Source organism: Herpailurus yagouaroundi, unplaced genomic scaffold (assembly GCF_014898765.1).
Source record: "Herpailurus yagouaroundi ecotype Mexico unplaced genomic scaffold, PumYag 252, whole genome shotgun sequence".
NCBI classification, from domain to species: domain Eukaryota; kingdom Metazoa; phylum Chordata; class Mammalia; order Carnivora; family Felidae; genus Herpailurus; species Herpailurus yagouaroundi.
In genome coordinates this window covers 3,873,179-3,891,062 of record NW_024412469.1, presented here as the reverse complement: position 1 = coordinate 3,891,062, position 17,884 = coordinate 3,873,179, and the positions used below count along the sequence as shown (strand labels likewise).

At 37.4% G+C, this 17,884-nt stretch overlaps 1 long non-coding RNA gene across 1 annotated transcript in view; it reads left to right on the top strand.

Annotated features, from left to right (window-relative positions):
• LOC121020822 (uncharacterized) overlaps positions 1-17,884 on the top strand; it is a 959,466-nt gene that overhangs the window by 395,047 nt on the left and 546,535 nt on the right. The window contains exon 3 of the long non-coding RNA XR_005786304.1: positions 12,553-12,662. This is a non-coding gene — a long non-coding RNA (uncharacterized LOC121020822). The remainder of the gene's footprint in view (positions 1-12,552; positions 12,663-17,884) is intronic.

Sequence of the window (17,884 nt, the reverse complement as noted above, 5' to 3'; positions counted from 1 at the left end):
ATAAGAGTATCTTCAAAAACTGCTTTAGGGACCCACCCTCAGGCTTTTACAGCTTGCTTTGGGTTGAGATTTGTTGCCTTGAGTCTGTCACTCAATTTTTTCTTCTTTCTTTCTTTCAAGGCTTCTAATTCAGTTAACAAAAGCTAGATCTCTCCACAGTTATCATTGTTTCTGCACCATTAAGGGCCATAAATAGCTAGTATTTCCCAGTCTTCCTCAGTTTGATTCTTACTAACCACAGGTTAAAAAGCCTCAGTAGTTGGGATACATTTGCATTCTGTGGATTATCGCCACCCTATTACCAGCAAAACTGGAATCTCTTATATGAGACCAGTGAGTAATCCCACTTCCAAATCCTTTCTCATTTTGCTTTCCAGTGCCATGCATGGTTCCAACTGCCTTAATCAGAACAAAATAGAATGTGCTACTAGTGTTATTAGGGACATCCCTGTATAATAGGAATAAAGGAAAAATAGAATAAAGAATGGGGAAATATAATAAAAAGATGCATTATTGAGCCAGAGCTTCAATAGATTATTTCATACTCAGTGTTTTCTTTTTCTCTCTCTTTTTTTTTTTTTTTTGTTGGTGTTCGCTTTTTTTTTTTTTTTAACGTTTTATTTATTTTTGAGACAGAGAGAGACAGAGCATGAACGGGGCAGGGGCAGAGAGAGAGGGAGACACAGAATCGGAAGCAGGCTCCAGGCTCCCAGCCATCAGCCCAGAGCCCGACGCGGGGCTCAAACTCACGGACCGCGAGATCGTGACCTGAAGTCGGACGCTTAACCGACTGAGCCACCCAGGCGCCCCTGTTTTGTTTTGTTTTTTGTTGGGTGCCAAATAAAACCGTTTAAAGGAAGTTTGTCCAGGGAAGGAAAGGGTAAATAATTTTTCTACCAGCTGCCATAGACTGTTGTCAAAGCTTTACCTCTTGGGAAATTAAAACCCCACAGGTCTGGCTTAAATATGTGTGTTTGCTAAAAAGGGTTTCACAGCCTTCCCATCTAGATGTCAACGTGGAAGTCACAGGGAGAAGATGAGAGGTATGTGGTATGAGTTCATGATAAATCACTGTTAGGCCAGGTCAGCATGAAGTCTGCCACAGCTCACAGAACTGCCAGAGCATCAACTAGGACAGAAGACAAGTTAAGGCCAAGAAAACCTAAAGTGATTCATAAGGTGTGAGTGATAACAGATAAGCTGGGCTGTAAGTTACAAATGAGAGAGACCTTATTATGTATGTGAAGAGACAAAATTAGGAAATGATCACAAGAAACCAAAAGGTGAATTTACTGGCTTACACAGAAAAGGGAAATGTATTAGTTAAACTAAAATGTTTTGTGATGATTGTTCCAGAACAGCCATGGTCCAGGTATTAAATGGGGTCACCAAGTATCCCATTTTATTTGTGTTAATTTGCTCTTCAGTGTATTGTCATTAATATAAAATCACCTCATCTCAAGATGGGACAAGACTTAAGGCTACATATTTCCAATTTCTCATTAATTGAGGATGACAAAGTATCTTTTTCTCAGAGTTTTCATCAGAAGTGTAGACTTAGAACATGCCCATCTCTGAACGTGACTAGGGGGCTGGATGTGCGGTAATTGGGTCAGCCTAGGTCATGTGACCCTTCCCTTAATGATGAGAGTAGAAGTCCCCTAGACGAAGGCATAGTCAACATCCATCTGGAGATGTTTGAAAGGAGAAATGTGCACATGGACACTGAGGTAAGGAAATAGGGGTGATTGCATAAATCACTGAATTGTTACTTCTTAGTAAAATCAACTTAAAGATAGAAATCTGAAAACCTATAGATTTCATCAATAAATAATTTTTTAAGGGTCCTCCTACCGGGACAGTTTTTTCACTCTAAATATATTGTCAATCTTAAAAATCTCTTAGAAAGGTTTAGAAGTAACTACCATTTGCTGAAGTATGAAGAATAGGAAATTCATAAATATGAATCAAACATGAAAATTTTTGCATAGATCAATGACAGGAAAATTAAACCTATGAGAATCATTGATTATGTTTCTCTTGTGGTTGGACTTTATCTGACTTAAAATTTCCCTTGTGAAACATCTTCCTTTCTCACATTGGTGACCCTTTACCCCAGAAGTCTTAGCTTCACCATCCTGCCATTGTATCAATGCTAGTGTCGTTTGCTGCAAGTAAGAATTGTTTTACTTATGTAACTCTGCTACTGAGTGTATTATTTTCACTTCAAATAGCCTTTATACTTGTGACTGGCCTCTTGTTTTATGTAATTATCCTCTTATTGTAATATATCTTTTCAGTCTTTTCCTTTGTACCTACTGCTATGATCATGTTTTAGGATACTGCCAAATTTGTTGTCGTTGTTAGACTGATAATACTTGTCTTACTCTTAGAACAGTGTTCCTGAAGTTACTGCAATTGCAACACATAAATTGCTTGAATAGACTTCTTAAAATGTTTTGCTAAATATTGCATGTTAACCTTTAAATTTTCACCTTTGTAAGATATATGGATATAGGAGAGTATTAGATGAACCAATCACATAAAAAGAGAAGCTAAAAGTGCAGTGGTATTTGATCTAGCTTAATTTTACTTTTAGTTGCCTTTATCTCTTACATTTGTTGTGTGTTTTCTTCAGTCATTTTTTTTCACTGAACACTCAAATGACTTGTTTTCCAGGCATGATGTTAGGCGCTAGAGATGGACTGGGATGATGGCAGGTTTGAGGAGAAAAGAGTGGCAGTAATAAGGGACACATCCTTCTTGGAACATCTTGATCAAATGAGAGAAAGCGGTGACTTTTTTTTTTAATTAAAATACAATGAGAGAGTGGTATTGATAGAGAATCACAGTGCAATTTATAAGTAAATGGAACAACTAACTTTGAGGATAGCCGATGACTTTCAGCAGGGTCTTAAATGATGAGGAAGACACCAAACTGACAAATTATGATCATCAGTAAGCATCTCCACAATTGTTTGTGCTCTAAATTTTCTTTTCATTTTACCTGTTTCCTCCATCTGTCACATTTGTGGATGAAGTGGAGAAGAAAAAAACAATGTGCTCTTTTGCAAGCACACTATTCCTCCAACAAAGAAACATAGATTCCTTCCAGAGTAAGGAGGCTCCGTTGTTGCTGACTTCTTGATGTGTTTTCTGTGGAGAGATATTGACTCTGAGAAGTAGACATTTTAATAAAACAGCCTTGATAGTCACATTATGCAAATATCTTTATATGCAAAGTTAACTTATCTAGTTTCACAAATGTTTAGGGAAGAAAAGGCGTTTGGAAGATGAGATATTCACAACACTGCTAACTTTAAGGATTTTAGTCTTTAGAACCAAGAGTCAGAATGAAAATCTACCTTGCCGTCTCACTACCTACATGCCATAGTATTTTTAATTGTATTGTCATCCAGAGAGCACATGTCAAATATATCTAGCAAAGGATTTGGACACCTAAATGTTACCATTGCATCCCAAGATACCTTACTGAAAGCTTAATGATGTATTATTATCATCAAACTGCTCACCATACTGAGCAATCCTCTTCTATACGGAGATGCACATGTTAAAGAGAAGTGTCAAATATTCAGCTCATTATTTTTTATAAAAAGATAATTATTTATTTTTTGGATCTTCAACTAAGAAATCTTCAATTTTGGTTTTCAGAAGCAAATAGAATTCTACGTAAGGCTCACAAAATCAGGAGTTTAATATATATAATCATTATTCATCCTGTCATTTGCATTATAAACATGATAATGAATCAGCACATATTCATAATTCTGCTTCACAGAACATTTTGCTTCAGTTAAAATATATTTTGTGTTGCAGTGAAACTTGTATGATTTTTTACTTCTAATTTTATTGTGAAAACTTTCTTATGACATTTCAGGCATGGGTTGAGGAAAAAACAATACTTGTGACTTTACAGCTTAGGTGTCTATTACTGTGTTAGTGTTCTTATGAATTTTGTAAACTTTCCCAGCCTCTGTGCTGCTGAAAGTATACTCCAGAAAGCCAGTATTTGTGTGGGAGATTTGGGGATGAGGAGCTTGGAGACCTACAATAAGAAAGGAGTATATTGAGAGGTGAGAGCTTCAGTAAAAGCCAGGCAAAAGGTCATGGCAGTCCTGAGGAGTGGATCCTTTTTGGGGGACTGAGAAGCAGCTACTGAACCCTGTACTCTGTGCATATTTATTTTTGCAGCTAGTTTAAAGAGCAGATTAAAAAAAAATTCCAAACAGTTTAACTGATGTCTGCCATGCCACTTATTCATCTAGGTATTTTCAGCCATATTAACAGCTTTGTACATCCCTCAGTTATACTTATCAATGTGTAAGACCATCAATTGTTCAAAAATTCATCTAATCCATTCATTAAATAAGCCTGCATTGAGCACCACCCACTTGTTAGGTATTTTGGCAAGTGCTAAAAATTACCAAGATAAATACTTATGTTTAAACCTCCCACAGTGCAGTGGGGAAGATGAGCAAATAGTCAAATTATCTTAGAAATAAGGTACAAGATGGTGATTTTGTTTGCATGGCCAATTATTTTGCATACGTTGCTAGAAGCAGTCCTCAGCCTGTGGAAGTGGAGCATGACACAGAGGGTAAGGGTCCTCAGGGCTTCTCAAGTTTTAATATGAAGAAGTTCTGTTACATTCAGAACTTATTATTCTACATTTAAACTAATATTTCTTGGGTTGTTAAATGTGTTTTTAAGTTACCAGATAAATAGGTTAATTTTGTATCTCTTTAGTATTGATTTTCAACTTATTTTCTTTGAAGTCCTATATAGACCATGTCATTTCACCATGATCTTTCTAAAATTAAGGCTTCCATCCAAGTACTAAAATTAAGGCTTGCTTTCTAATAGAAATCTAGTCAGTTTTAATAAACCTGTGCATGAAAATATTACACATTCTCTGGTGTCTCCCGTTTACATAGGTCTTGGTGCCTCTCCATTCTAGCACCCTCCCGTATCATTTCACTGAGACAAATCTCGTCTTAGTCATCGATTGCTACATTGCAAATACACTGCGTACTTCTTGCTATTCCTCTTCCTTGACTCAGCAGCGGCAGTTGACACAGTTGAACATTCTCTCCTCTTCAAAGGACTGTTTCTTCTTGACTTCTGGTTTCCCTGCATACTGCAGTAGCTGTTCCTTTTCATTCTTTTTTGCTCTCTCCTCTTCATCTGCCAGCCTTCAGTCCTTGGACCTCTTAACCTTCCAAACAGACTTTCTCCTTCAGTGACGTCATCTACTCTCAGGGCTTTTTAATACTACCCATATTCTAATGACTTCCAAAGTGATATTTCCAGCCACAATCTTCCCCCTGGATCTCAGATACCCAGATCCCTATTTGATATCTTCATTTTATTGCCTAATGGGCATCCTAAAACTCACATTTCCACAATGAATCTTTTGATAACTCCCCCTAAGCTTTGGTGGTCCTTTTTCTCTGAGTTAATGCCAACTCTACTTTTCCTTTTGCTCAGATATAAAACCATAGGGCTATGGGACACTTAGGTGGCTCAGTCAGTTGACCGTCTGACTTTGGTTCAAGCCATGATCTTGCAGTTCATGAGTTAGAGCCATGCATCGGGCTCTGTACTGACAGCTCAGAGCCTGCAGCCTGCTTCAGATTCTGTGTCTCCCTTTCCTCTGCCCCTTCTCCACTTGCACTCTGTCTCTCTCCCAAAAATAAATAAATATTTTAAAACATAATAAAAAAATAAAATAAAAATAAAACCACGGGGTTATGCTTTATCTCTCTCACTAACACCCCACGTGGAATCTGTTTGCAAATCCTAACTTTTCTACCTGTAAACATACAATATTCTAACCATTTCTTTCCACCTCCACGGCTTCTGCCCTAGTCTAAGCCATATTCATGCCTTCCCTAGTTTGATACAATAGTCTCCTTTCTCTGCTCCTGACTTTAACACCCTTCAGTTACTTTTCAACAGTCAGCCAGAATGGTTCTATCTGTCATCTACCCCCAATCCCCCATTGTCTTTCCATCTCATTAGGAATAAAAGCTGGTGTCTTATTTCTACAGTAACCTTTAGATGATTACTCTCAGATTCATTATTCTCTGAGCTCTTCTACTAGGCTCCCTCACGCGCATGTGCTCTCTCTCTCTCTCATTCAGCTCACTACAAATTAACTCGGTGTCCTGCTGCTTTTCTGAAACAACATCAACAACAACACCAAAAATACTCACCTTAGACTTTGTTGTTCAAGTTGCCTTTGCCTGGAACTTTTTCCTCCCAGTTGCCTCCAAGGCTGACACCCTATTCCCTTCAGGTCTTTACTCAAATGTTGCTTTAGTGAGGATTTACTTCACTCTCACATGTAAAACTGTAACCTTTTCCAGACATTTCTTCCACCCTTTTGCTACTTTTTCTCCTTAGCAGTTATTGCTATGTTATTTATTATGTATTTTATGTTTGTCTTCTCTGCTATGATCTACATATGAACAAATTGCATTTTTTCACTACTGTGTTCTAAACATCAAAATTAGTACTAGCATCTAGTAGGTAGTCAACAGATATTTGTGAAAAAGACCGGATGCTGTATCAGGTTATGAGCTGCATAGTGGTCACCTTGCCGTTCTGGGTAGGAGCAGAAGGAGGCAGAGGTCAGCATGCAGGAAGTTTATAGGCAGTGTTCTGAGATCCACTTGTGTGAAACAGAAGGGAAGGAACAAGGAGTGAGCAAATGGCAGATGGTCTGCAATGTAGCCTCAACTAAGGTTTCTTTCAACAACACAGGGAGCTGTCCTGCATGGTGGCTGTAGGCCAGGCCTTCATGCTTAGTGTCTGTAACTGGATGCAGGCTGCATTTGAGCGAGGGCTGGTGAGGCAACATGGCCAGCCTGGGGCAATTTCCAGGTGGGATTAGAAATGGCAGTTGGCAGCACTCCCATCAGCTGGGTGAAAAGATCTGTTAATCCTGAAAGGGCATCTTTCAGATGTCCACTGCAGGGCTATAGGCATAAGACTACTGGCACATTCTAGGGACTCCTAGGGGGCTCAGCCAGTTCAGTGTCCAACTCTTGGTTCCAGCTCAGGTCAGGATCTCACTGTTCATGCTATCAAGCTCCTCATCGGCCTCTGCACCGACAGCATGGAACCTACTTGGGATACTCTCCCCCCCCCGGCCTCTCAAAATAAATCAATAAATTTAAAAACAAAACAAAACAAAACAAAACAAAACTATTGCCATATTCTAGATGATTTCTTCTCTTAAGAACCACATGGTTTCCACACCCTCAAATCCTTATTCAAAAAGGCCTACCCTTTATTTTCCTCTCTAATTTAAAGAGAAACATGCACTCTTCTCCCCCACATAATCTCACAGACCCATATCTCGCAATATAAGGATATTACTTAATTACCCTCTTCCTGAATTCCGTGAACTAGAAGATATGCTCCAAAGAGGACAGACTTTTTTTTTTTTTTTTTTTTGTACATTTTGTTCACTGAAAATAATCACAAGCACCTAGAACAGTGCATATAGTACTTGAAATACTTGTGGAAGGAAGGAATTTCAAGCTTCTGACTGAGCTGACTTTGTGCTATTTTGACTCCTTGGAATTCTAAAAACTGATGATAGGTCTTTTGAACACACTGATGTAGAGATGGGTGAAGCAGAGCCTGACTTCCTGGAACAAGCCTTGTACTTCAGCCCAAGACAAGACAAGATACTCTAGGGCCATTTTTACAGCATCTGAGTGGCGGTGGGGGTGGAGTGGGAGGGGGGAGGTTGGCGCCTAGGAAAAAAAAATGAATCTTGCCTATTAGGACACCCACAAATATACAGACACAAACCTCGTTCTTTGAGGGCTAACGTAGCTCTAATGTCTCCTCGTTTTCAGGCTGGGTGCGGTTCCATATAGTCTCCAGGGTGAGGAGACTGGGACTAGGTTTAGAAGTTAAGGAAGAGTTTGATAACAAGCAGTATCTACCTATAGTTTCTGCCCCAAGAGTTAATGCAGGGAAGATGCGATGGAGCAGACGGCCACCAGAGAGCGCTGTGGGACCTCTTTGCGGGGATTTGCTTTCCAGCATAAGATTGCAAGGAGCTTGGGAACATAGGCTTTTAAAAACCTTAACTTAGAGGAATTTTGCTGATGTCGTTAATGACTTTGCTTCATTTTGAAAGTACATAGAATGAGAAAGAATGTGTTAAATTGTACTTGAAATTTAAAAACTGCAAAGAATAGCAATAGAAGTTTCACACAAAAAGATACATAATATCCCTTAATTGACATAAGGAGATATTGAACCTACATCATAATTTTTCAAATGCTCATTTAAATGACAGAGATAAAAATGTTCACTTATCAGATTTTCGAGAATCTAGAAGTCTGCCCAACCAAGTAGAAGTTGGTGGTGGTAGCATTAATTGGTTTGATTTTCAAGGAGGGAAAATTGGCAACATATTTGAAAATTACAAATGCATTTGCCTTTGGCTTCTCCACTCTCAGAGGAATGTATCCTACAGATGTACCTCTTAGATATAAATTAACACTTTTTTTTAAATCTCAAGAATGATAAAAGTTTTGAAAGATAAATATCTTGGGGTATAATTAAATAACTTTAGGTGATTCAGAATAATAGACATGAAGGCTACACAGGAGGTGCTGTTTATTTCCTAATATAAAAAGCCTGGTAGTTACTTTATGTAGGGAAGGGGGAAAGGCAAGGCCAATAATGGTGGGTGAAGAATGCAGTCTTTTTTTTTTTTTTTAAGTTGGGGGTGGGGAGCCAAATAACATACGAGATTTCTTGTATTTGTATAAGGAATTTTTGCAAGGATCCACAGTTGCCAATAAAGGTGATCTTGTTGAAGGTGACATAAGAAGAAGAAGGAGGCAAGAGTGAGAGAAAGGTTTAGTCCTATATGCCATTTTATGATGCTTAGATTCATGCAAATTTCTTACCAGTTCACAAAACAGAGAAAAATGTGTATTTTATATATTTTTTTCAACGTTTTTTTATTTATTTTTGGGACAGAGAGAGACAGAGCATGAACGGGGGAGGGGCAGAGAGAGAGGGAGACACAGAATCCGAAACAAGCTCCAGGCTCCGAGCCATCAGCCCAGAGCCCGACGCGGGGCTCGAACTCACAGACCGCGAGATCGTGACCTGGCTGAAGTCGGACGCTTAACCGACTGCGCCACCCAGGCTCCCCATGTATTTTATATTTTTAAGTGTATTTATTCATTTATTTTGAGAAAGAGAGAGAGAGAAAGAGAAAGAGCAAGGTTACATGGGGGGAGGGTCAGACAGAGAAGGAGAGAGAGAAACTAGGCAGGCTCTGCACAGTGCAGAGCTTGACGTGGGGCTCGAAACCATGAACCGCAAGATCATGTCCAAACCAAAATCAAGAGTCAGATGCTCAACCGAGTACCCCAATATATGTATTTTAAATTTCAGGGGAAAAGTGTTGGGTTAGTCATAGAGGAAATGTTGACAATTCAACTTGCCTTTTCACATTAATGCATCAGATACTTAAAGGTGTTTGTATTCAGTTCCCTAGTTAGTTTGTAAGTTACTAATTGTCTGCTTGAAATCAGCCAGTACTACTGTCTCTGGCAGCCTTGTGATGAATGAGGTGAATTTTGCAGCAGGGTGTCCCAGGGAGAACTTGCAGAGGTGCTTGGAGTTTCCTTTGGGACCTCTTCTTCAGTTGTCTTGACTTTCCATGATAATCTTACTCCCCACCACCTACCAAGTTACAGATTGATTTGCCCGTTGGGCAAAGAGGAAAGAAGTTAAGAAACCTTGGGGCGCCTGGGTGGCGCAGTCGGTTAAGCGTCCGACTTCAGCCAGGTCACGATCTCGCGGTCCGTGAGTTCGAGCCCCGCGTCGGGCTCTGGGCTGATGGCTCGGAGCCTGGAGCCTGTTTCTGATTCTGTGTCTCCCTCTCTCTTTGTCCCTCCCCCGTTCATGCTCTGTCTCTCTCTGTCCCAAAAATAAATAAACGTTGAAAAAAAATTAAAAAAAAAAAAAAAAAGAAGTTAAGAAACCTTTTCCTTTCATTGTCATAGACTTACTCTAGTAATTCACATTTATTAACTTAATGTTTATTGAATATCTACTAAGAACCTGAGAATGAACCACTTTCTGAGGAAACAAATCTCTCAGGCATAACCTTTCCTTTAAGGAACTCCTAGTCAAATAGGAAGATGGCATAGTCTAATTACTTTGCAGAGTGATATGTGCCATGGAAAGACAAAAAGAGAATGATGTCCTTTGAAACGGAAGGGAACCTTCAGACCATTTCATGGATTTTAAAACATGAGTAGGGATTCTCTAGGCAAACAGAAGTTGGGATGGAGAGGGGGAAGGAATAGCACTTGTGAAAGGTCTGGAAATACACCGTCCATTACGAGTGCTGAAGAGTGTAGTGTGGCTAGAGTGTGTTTGTGTTTGATTTCAACACATTTTGAGAGGAATTACTGCCACTGTGTCTAATACTAACTACTTACTAGATATACTTGTATTAGGTATGTTATGCCATTAATTCTAACAATGAAACTCTGAAGTATGTTATCTGAATTACACAGATGATGATACCAAGAATTATAAAAATTTATCTAGTTACACAAGTAAGTAAAGCTAGGAGTCAAACCTGTATCTAATTCCAAAGTCCATGATCTGGAGTATGAGTAAGTGTTTGCTGAACCTCTTCCATTCGCCTTTCAGATTCACTCTTTACCCTTCTCCATCCGAATCTTTAACACTAGAAACTAGTCCAGATGGGGTTCATCAAGAGGCTCAATGACCTTGATTGTCCCATAGGTAGTGTAGGTAGGAAACCGGAGAGAAGATGAGAGAATGCAAGATGACAGGGCTCCCTCCCATCCTGCCATCCTGTGCCACACAGGACTTCCAATTAAAGATCAGTGTTTCTACCCAGGAGGCTCTCGCTATACATCGGTCTCCTAGAGGCAGTAGCTGCCCCCTGTCCTCATCTCTGCCAGCCGAAGGGTGATAACAACTTTGTTCCATCCTCTCTGTGGTTTCCCTACATAGAGCCCACAGTTTTGTAATAAGTTCTTTATTAAACTCTCCTCAAATTATTCTAATTGAAAGTGCCATCTGTTTACAGTTGGCACTAGATCAACATTTAAGAAGTTATTGTTATTATCTAAATGAGAGCTAATGAAAGTTTATTGTGCAACGAGCAGAAGAAACAAAGGGGATAAAATGGATTTCAGTGTGAGATAAGAAAAATTTGAATTTTTAAGAAGGCTGCAAAGTAAGAACAATATTCTCTCTTAAGATCTGAATTCTATTAAGGAAATGAAATGACTCTGTCTCTCACCTTTTATGTTACCCGCTCTTAAATCAATAGCAACATGGGACAAAATAGGTGGTTTGTAACTTGACACCAAGGAGTTTAGGGTTTGGGGAAGCTGATTTCACTCCTTGTGTTGAAGCACATGGAGCCACATTATTCATTCAGAGAGGGTGGTGAGATTCAAACAAGTGATCAGTGCAAAGTAGGTCCAACAAGAAGTAATAATAAATAGGTTACCCTGGCAGGGAGATCAGACAGTAGGGTATATCAGCCTGGCTCAGGGGATTAGTCAGGCAGCAAGCATCAGGAGGAAGGTCAGCAGATAACAGGATCTCCACCATGAGATTCAATCCTGAGTCAGATTCCAAGTTCTGGGGAAGGAGACAAAGGCAGAGGCAAAACAAGTGCTGGCTGGACAAACTGGAACAAGATGGGCACATTGTTGATTTCTTCTGTTTCCTGAAACCACCCGATTGTGCACCAGACTGGAGAGACTGCTGAAGGTCACGTGGCCCCAACTGTGACAAGTAAAGGACCAGAATAACCCAACATCCCATTCATACGGAGGACATCGCATTCATACACAGGCAGCCCAGCTCTGAGGGCTTTTTTTTTTTTTTTCTTTGAGTCTGTGATTTCATCATCTGGTCAAAATGTCTATTTTTATTTAATGTTCTGTAGTAGCAACACTCTGGTGCATTTGAGAAAGCATCTGTGTTCTTCATCAATGTCTCACAAGTTGAAAAACTATTGCATTCCTAAATTGTTTCCTACTGGGATTCCTTCTCATGGTGTTAAAAAAAATCCAGAAAACAATATTTTCAACATATTTTCTGGGTTTAAAGTATTCTGATTTACCATCTCCAAGGACAATATATAAAAATGGCTTACCATCTCCAAGGACAATATATAAAAATGGCTTCCTAAATTAACACATCAATTACTTAAACCAAATGGATAGGAATGATGGCACTAAAATAATAATCCTTTACAACGAACATTTTTTTAGGAGATAAAATACAGACGGTCCCTTTGACTTAAACAGGTGCTATATTAATCATTGCGGTATAAATGATAGAGGGGAAGAGTTTATGCTTCTCTCCTTTGTGTTGAACATTCCAATAAATGGGTGTCTAATGTGACAGAGAAAGATAACATAATGAATATCTTAATGTGCTTGAATGAACATAAAAAAAAAAAATGACTGACACTGTATTTTGTTCCAGGTAGGAGTAAAAAGCAAGCAGTTCCTGGCCAGTGATACTCCAGTTAAAGATGTCTGACTGACAAGCATGTTGGCACCAGCATTGAAGGAAGTGATGGGCTTTGGCTCCAGGTAAGTACAGTTTCCAAGGCATAAAGTGTGCATCTTTCTGACTCTTAAGCACAGAGCTCATAAGATAACTCCAGCAAGATTTTTACCCTCTCAAAATACAAGAGTACTGCATTTTTTCAAAATATTATCACTGTAAAAATAGTACTTTAAAGTCAATGCATATATATATATATATTTTTTTTTCCTCTTTAAGTGATGAAACAGGTAACTATGAATAAGTTTATTTCTGAACTGGGTGTCAAAATGCCTGAACTATAAATAGAATGAAAGATGCAATTTAATAGAATGTTTGAGGATTAAGGAGGGTAGGCTATTTCTATAAGTGACCAGTGTGGGAACAAAGTTATCATTAAGCATTTCAGATTGACACATCGTTCTATAGCCTTCTGATGACTGGCACATGAAGGCTGAGTTAGCCTTGAGGACCCCAGATTTTGTCACTTCCAAAGTCATGCAATTAGAGCAAGCAGATAATCCAGTAACTCAAAAGACTCCTTGACTTCTGGCTTCTAAATTGCAGGAGATCAGAAGTAAGGGTCAGACATACCTGTGTTCTAATTATGATTCTCAGAGTATGTACCTTCATGAATTCGTAAGCCAGAATGTATGCATCACCTAGGGACCTTAATATGAAACTTTTGTGGGCTGAATAGATTAATGGGCTCTAGATCTAAGGAATGGAAGACAAATATGACACAACTCCATTTTTTTAACTTTGGAAGACTTACATACGAGGCCAACACACATGTTATTTTAGGTCACATATAATTTCTGCCTTCAACAGATTTAACTATTGATAAAGGAGATAAGCTAATTAAGACTACTAGGACAAGGACTAAAAAAAGATGTAAGGAGCATGGAATAAGTACTTAGTCTACTTAGTATATATATATCTACTTTTGTCACAGCAATTCTGTATCTAGTGACAATGTAAGAAAAAAATTAAGATACTTGAAAATATATGAGCTAGGGATGTATTTCATAGTCTGTTTTACAGCAATACAAATGATAAACAACCCAAATACTTACTTGTATTGAACTTACAAAATGTATTTTTGTTCAAATAGTGAAATTCTATAGAACTGTTCAAATGATTTAAAAGAATACTTATGACATGAAAGAAAGAACAGCTATATTTTTAAATTTATAAAAAAGTTCAAAATGTCTTAAAATAACATTTGTGTGTTTATGCAGAAAAGACAGAAAGTTACCTATGATTATTTTTACTTTTAACTTTATTTTTGTGATGTTTTCATAGTGGCTGTTTTTACTATAATCAGAAAAAAATATGACTCAACATTGAAAGCTAAATCATTATAAGATTTTACAAGAATAAAGTAATGAAAAAATACCATGTATCTCAGACATTAAAAACCAGGTTAAAAAACGGAATTAGATTAAAATCCTACATTTGTGTAAAACACCTATCTATATACATAACAAAACAGAATTTGGGTAAAATCCTGCACTTGTATTTGTATTTCTTTAAAGTGTATGTATGTGTATGTGTGTGTGTGTGTGTGTGTGTGTGTGTGTGTGTGTCTGTGTGTCTGTGTATTAAATATATACAACTTTTCTGTTTAAATAAAAGAGTTTGGGAGAGTGAAGATAATTCCTATTTGATAAGTATGTAAAGTCCCCAGAGATTGAAATTTGAGTAGAGCCTTGAAGGTTAAATACACAGAAATGTGCTTTCATGAGTATTAATAACATCATCTGACCTGTTAAAATGGATGAGAGCACATATGATGCTCACTTGCATTGTTCCACTTTTCATTTTGTAGAAAATTATAGCATAAGTGATGCACACTGTGTGAATTTGAATATTTTTTAAATTTTATTTATTTATTTTGAGAGACAGAGAGAGAGGCAGAGAGAGAGAGGGAGGGAGACAGAAAGAATCCCAAGTAAGTTCCTCACTGTCAGTGAGGAACCTGACGTGAGGCTCAAACTCATGCACTGTGAGATCATGACCTGAGCCCAACTAGGATGCTTAACTGACTGAGCCACCCAGCCTCCCTGAATTTGAATATTGATACTTGTTTCAAGTTTAGAATACTCAAATTGCCAAACTAAATGGTATCTTTTATCCCTCACTGACATTTTGTAAATACTACTGCATTTTTAACAAAAATTACATCATTGTGTAATTATTCACAATATGAACATATTTGCCAAATCTGTGAAAGTTACTTATATTTCATTACCATAGCCATCTGCAATTCTCCTTTACATGACTTCTGTGATGCATTAAGTAGGTTGCATATTTATCTTAGAAAAACAAAATGAAAGAAACAACTCTAATTTCTTATGTGAACATTTCACTTTAAAAATAAATATTGTGAAGAGTAGCAGTAATGTTCTCTTACACACACTTCTCTGTACTTTTCTTCCACTTAGATTATGGTTTCCAAGTCCATTATTTGCCCTTTTTATTCTTCCTCTATATTCTGCTTGTGTGATCATGTGGACACCCATGGCTTTAATATTCCCAAATTTATAACTCTAAACCCACACCCTAATCGTCCACTGAATCAAAATACCAGAAGAACCACAGGTATCATTGTCTCCTAGGCTGTATTTTCTGCATTTTTTTCTTCAGATTCCTCTTTAATGGGGTCTCCTGTTTCCACCCTCCCGATGTCAATTCTGAAAAGGTAAAATCCCTCTTATAGGGATATGGGGGGGGGTGCCCAGATTGACTGAGTAGGCCTGAATTATGGATAGGAGAAAGGACAAGTTTGTTAATGTCATTAACATATTAGTAGCTTAATAATAATACAAATGTTTCTCCCTTTTTCCATTATCAGTGAATTTATCCTTGGTAATTCTTCATCATTCCCTTATCTATGCTTCTCCCCACAATACGCACATTATAAATGCATGGCCTAACATGAAGTTGAAATGAGAAGAATGGCAGAAGAATGTGTACAATGGTAGAGTTGTCAACATACCAACATGGGCATGTGGGACAGATTTCTACTGGGTGATCTGGGCTCAAATATCTACTCTTCCATGCATGAGTTATGCACTCTACAATCTACCATTCTCTTCAAGCCTCCAAGTCTTAAATTATTCATTGTACGTTATTCCAATTCTATAAGTCAACTAATACAGTGTTTGTGTAATCAGTGTGTAAATGTTTAAGCACTTTGTGAGCCTGAGCATTGATTGTTACCAATCATAGAAAACAGATACAACTTCCCAAAATATTCACGTGTGTGTATATGTATATATACATTTGTGTATGCATATATAGAAAGACAGACTACTTCTATTGAAGTAGTAGGAGTAGTTGTTTCCACAGTGATATCTTAGCTTTTTGGTAAAATATCTTCAAGTAGGTATTTGCAGAGAAAGTTCCCTCCTTTTTACTTTAATGTGTGGCCTGCCCATCAAATCAGCACAGTTCAATAATTCAGGAGGTGTTCTCTCTGCCCTTTGGTCACAAAGGGACTTCAACTCGGGATAAATTCACAAGATAATGAGCTAGGCAACACAAAGCAACTTACTCTTATGAAATCAACTCACAAATAAATGTAGTATGAAACTTAAAGACACAGACTATTAAGATAGCATCGATTCATTGATCTGGAAATTATTTCCAACCATATAATATTAATAACACTCCATGACCTGAAATTTAAGCTGCAGCGAACATCACACAGCAACAAAAATTATTTAATATTGCCAACAACTGTAGTGATGTTGAACTTTAACAGTTGAAATTACATTTGCTGAAGTACTGAGAATATTTTGCAAACTATGACATTAGAAATTCTCCTCAGAAGATGAGAATTTGGTTAGATGAATCAATATTCATTAGACATTCAATAATATATGCCTAGAATAAATCAAAATACATTTCATTTTGGCTACATTGAAACCACTTAGAGTTCCAAATAATGTACAGTAAAATCTGTGAGAATTAGATTACCACAAACCAATACTCTCAACTAGATTTGTGTGTGTGTCCTTTTTTCATGTATTTCAAGAAAATTTGATGACCTGAAAATTGACCAGAGCTTAGGAAGGAAGGAAGAAAGGAAGGAAGGAAAAGACTAAATTTCAAAATGGTGGTTCTCAATAATTAAAAGTCGCAATCACTCAAAAATTTTAAGCCTCTACAATGTACTTTATGTTCCCCACAGATCTAGGGACATACAAATATTAAAGTGAGGATTCCCCATGAGAGGAAATATAGACACTACTAAATAGTATGACATTATGTAGATACATATCATACTTATTTAGATAAATATTAGTGTCAGATGTCAAAAGATAAGGAGAGATCAAGTGCCAGTGGCTTCCAACAAGAAAACTTTTGACTTGTGTTTCAGCAACTGAAAAGGCTTCTTGAAGGAAGTTGAATTTGATAAGTTAAATGGGTGATGTGCAGGCTGGGAATGATATTGTAGATGGAGGGGACAATTTATATGCAAACAATGGCATTGAATGTAGAGGAGATGCAGAAAAGGACAGCCAGCAATTTTTTCTTTTAATAAAGGGTGACATTACTGGAAAGGGGAGGATAGAGACTAATTCTGATGGTGTTTAATGTTGGCCCAAATATTGTGTTCTTAATTTTGTGATCACCTTCCAGTGATCTTTGAACTTAACATTGTATTGGACCCCAATACCATCACAAGTACAAATGCTTGCATAGTCTTGTTCTAACTTAAAATAAAAATGGTGGAGCATATAATAGTTGTTATCAAACTTTTAGGTTCAGAGCAGTGTGAGTTAATAAACAAAATTTACATCCAAAGTCAGATAAAATATAAAATTTAATACTTTTTCCTACAACCTCTAAGTGCATTTAATTTTCACAACAAATATTGGTCTCAAGGTTACAAATCAATGGTACTTGGAACTATCAAAACCAATCTTGGTATATTACAAAAAGCTTTTTACCATTTGTACTAAACAAAATCAAATTCATGTAACATAATGCTAAAAAGCATAGATTAAAATGCACATTTTATGATAGCATACAGACATTTAGTAATCTATATCTTTCTACACACAGTGAGTGAGTCATAGCTTTGTTTTCTCAAAGTACTTGTGTCAATTTCTTAGTTTCTCTTGAACGTTCCAGATTAACACTAGCTCAAAATTTTGGCTTCAAGTTTCAACTACCGTTTTAGTCAAGAATGAGTTAAATATATTTGAGGCTTACAATCTTTATTTCTACCATTTTTCAAATCTATTTGTGATAGAAT